Source organism: Canis aureus, chromosome 12, assembly GCF_053574225.1.
Source record: "Canis aureus isolate CA01 chromosome 12, VMU_Caureus_v.1.0, whole genome shotgun sequence".
Classification (NCBI taxonomy): Eukaryota; Metazoa; Chordata; class Mammalia; order Carnivora; family Canidae; genus Canis; species Canis aureus.
The window spans coordinates 312,226-315,832 of NC_135622.1; the positions used below are offsets into that span (position 1 = coordinate 312,226).

The 3,607-nt window shown below is 60.1% G+C and overlaps 1 long non-coding RNA gene across 2 annotated transcripts; it reads right to left on the reverse strand.

The window, feature by feature from the left end:
• Window positions 1-333: 333 nt before the first annotated feature.
• Window positions 334-3,208, reverse strand: LOC144324574 (uncharacterized). 2 transcript variants are annotated; one of them, XR_013390017.1, is made up of 3 exons: window positions 3,041-3,208; window positions 1,641-2,430; window positions 334-634 (listed from the first exon to the last, which is right to left on the reverse strand). It is a non-coding gene; the product is annotated as an uncharacterized LOC144324574 (long non-coding RNA). The 2 variants fall into 2 exon arrangements; XR_013390018.1 differs by having other exon boundaries at window positions 335-631.
• Window positions 3,209-3,607: the final 399 nt, after the last annotated feature.

The following is a 3,607-nucleotide window of genomic DNA, read 5'->3' on the forward strand; positions in this document are numbered from 1 at the left end:
CTGGCCTCCTGGATTGGGTGAGAACACACTGACGCCCATGTGATGCCCATGAGGCAGCTCCTGCAGCCCTTCCACAGCTCCACGGGGTGAGGGCTGCCTCCCTGCTGCCCCAAGCCAGGGAATGAGGTTGTGGTCAGGGCTTGGGCAGCTCATCCAGGATCCCCGCTCCCCTGTAAGCCCTGTTCTGTGCAGGGGAGACACAAGCCATGAGCTTTCCAGCCTGTCTAGGTGCATGGACCCCGACATGTGATGACCAATCCCTCCACCCTGTGGTCCACAGTGGACGATCAGGGCTTCTGGGTCCTCCTGGCCCATGATCGGGCTTGCTCTTCATGAACTGGAACATGGAGGCTCTCGTGCTCCCCCAAAACCTCCCTCAGGCTATTCACAAATCATTGAATTCAGGGTGGGTAGTTTGGTTACACTTTTGCTGGCATAAGTTTTTAATTTCGATAATGTCCAGTTCATTGCTTTTTTCCTTTGGTCATTGTGCTTGTGGAATCTAAGAGAAAACTTCAGTCTGCCCCAGGTCCGCATGAACACTCACTGGCAGCCCCATCCACCGCCATCTCGGCGCAAGTCCTAGGCTGGAAGACGTCACCCAAGCATCAGGTCAGCAGTTGCCTGCAGCCTACTGGGTAAGAGCAGGTGAGGCCCAGGAGGGGATCAGAGCCAAGTATGAACCAGGTCAGCCCAGATAAGGACCATAGTCACCAGGAATATGTGAGACCCTGGGGACAGACCCGGGCATCAGTAGCAAGTGAGGGTCCATCCTGGATCCTAGACATTGGTTGCTGACGAACCCAGGTGGGGATCGTAATCACCAGGTCCAGATGAGGCCCAGGTGGTGAGCATACCCTGGTATGTAGGAGTGGATATGGCCGAAGTTGTATCATAAGCAGTAAGACCAATTATGTACCAGGTGAGGATCACACTACAGTCCAGCCAATGAGACCCAAGTGGGTGTTGTTGCCATTACAAGCAGGTATGGCCAGGTGGGGACGCTAACCCTCAGGAGCACCAGATGTCCAGTTGGTGCATTAGCCAGCAAGTAGAGGTGAAACTCAACCAGGGATCCGAGTCTAAGCTGAGCAGGGAGGGCCCAGGCAGAGGTGAAACCCAGAGGAGCAGAGCATGAGGAAAAGGCTGGAGGCATCAGAGCCATGTGAGGCCCAGGAGGGGATCAGAGCCAAGGATGAGCCAGGTCAGCCCAGACAATGACCATAGTCACCAGGAACAAGTGAGACCCTGGGGACATTCCTGGGCATCAGGAGAAGTGAGGGTCCATCCTGGATCCTAGTGAACGGTAGCCAATGAGCCCAGGTGGGGACCATGGTCACCAGGCCCAGATGAGGCTCAGGTGGAGACCAGAGTCACCAGGTCAGGACAGGCCCAGGTGGGGATCATCGCTGATAGAAGCAGGTATGGCTGTCAGGCCGCTCCCATTAGGCAGACAGACCCATCCTCTCATGCCCAGCCAATCTCAGACGGTCCTGAGCTCCCTTAGGATTCAGGGGAGAGGAGCCATTCTTCTCCCTCCTTTCCCCATGTCCCTGGCACTGATGGGTCCCCACCACAGGGTCCCTCTGTTTCAGGCACACCAATTAGGGTCTCCCTGGGTCCCCTGGGATGATGCTGACCTGTCACTGTGGAAGGTCACGGACCGTCACAGTTTTCTGCAGTGAGTTCCCCGGACACCCACTCATCCATTTCAGGAGGGGGTTTGCATTTGCAGGAACGTCTCTCTGGGGGCTGGCTCATCCACCCAGGTCAGGACCTCGTCCACTGTAGTCCTCTGAGGGCCATGTCTGCATGAGGCTGGAGCTGAGAGACCCAGGAGGCAAACCCGGGAAGTGGGTAGGAGCGGAGCTGGGCCTGGGGTCGGGCCCCTGGGCACTCAGAGGAGGAGCCTCCACAATTGCTTCAGGGAGGGCCAGGTTTCTGCCTCCTGCATCGGGGTGGGGGGAGTCCTGTCCTTCAGCAAGGATTCCAGAGTTGAGGGGCTCTGGGACTGTGGTGTGTTTTCTGTAGGAGGACGGTCTGGTCTGGGGCGAGTACAGAGGGGTACTCCTCACTCACACCCTCAGCCCAGGGCCTCCACAGTCCTGAAGGATTCTGTGGGGCTGCAGGTAGATGCTGGGGTCAAAGCAAGCTCAGGGAGGGAGGGTGGGCGGCAGAGGAAGGGGCCGACCAGCTTGGTCAGGAAGATGGAAAAAGAGGAGGAGGCCAACCTGGGGCTGGAACGAGGGAAGGAGGACAGCCCAGTGGCCTTGGTTGGAGGGGAGGAGGCTGCTGGGTCGACTGCCCCACAGGTACCTCACAGAGGCTGGAGACTCCATGTGGGGCCACCGGGGCTGTCCCTGGCCCTCTCAGCCCTGCTCACAGCCCAGTGTGTCCTTGAATGGTTGGCATGAGTCTAGCTCAGGGGCTCTGACAAGACAAGAGTTACAAGGGCCAGAGTCACAGAGGTGACAGCAAGAGTGGAGGAGTCAGCGGACAGCAGGGAGGACAGCCAGGGTGTAGGGGGAGCCTGGTTGGACGCCGGGCAGTCAGTCCCTGGGAAGGCAGGGGGGCCTCAGCCGAACAGTCATGGGGGAGCCCGGTTCGTGCTGACAGCTCTCAGGCTGGTCCATCCCAGGACGGTGGCAGGTCACCGCCTGGGTACCAAAGGGGTCCCACCCAGCCCACCACCAGCAACAACCCTTCTTGGACCCTCCGGAGCCCTGCCCCCGCCTGACCGTAGGCAGCGGGCAGCCCCTGCCCTCCCTGGGGGGACCCTCCCCTCTGAGTTTCCTGAGCCCACATGTGGGGGACAGTGGGGCCGGGCCTGGGCCTCAGGGCTCTGCACCTCCTGCCTTCCAGGAAGAAGTCCTGCCTGTCCCCAACCCTACGAGGCCAAGGCAAGAGTGCATCCTGGGCACTGGGCAGGATTAGGCAGTGGCGTGGGGCCAGATGTCCGCAGACCCTGTCCCCAGGTTGTCCCCAGGGGTGTCTCCCCAAACGCCCTGTCCCAGCGCTTCCTGGGCTGCTGGGAACGCACCCGAGACCCCGAGCCAGTCAGCGGGAACAGCTCTGTGCCGTCCTGGCTCCTCTGAGTCCTCGCAGGGCGACTGGACGTGGCACCGAGTGCTCACTTCCCATGGCTGGAGGCTCATCTGCTGCCCCTGCTTGTCCTTTTCCAGAAACAACGTTAGCAGACCTGGCAAGACAACAATGCTCAGGAAATGGGGCCACTACCATCACAGTGAGAAGGTGGGCGCTGCGTGCCCCCTGAGGGCACTCTGTCACGATGGAGCTGGGGGCCCACCCAGAGCGTCCTGCTGTCCTGTTCCCAGGAGAGTCCCCTGCCTGGGGAGAGTCTGATGCCAGAGCCAAAGACTCCGCAGCCCCAAGGTTGGCGGCAGGGGGAGCGACAGGTCAGGGCCACAGTCCCCGCTCCTTGTGGAGGACGAGGCTCAGCTCTAGGGAGGCCTAGTCTCTCTGGAGACACCGTGGAGCTGAAGCCAGAATCTTCTCGATGCTTCCCATTCCCTGAACTCCAAGGTGCTGCCCTGGGCCCATCTCACCAACACTGCATTCCCTCCTGCAGCTGTGTAGTCAAGTTTAC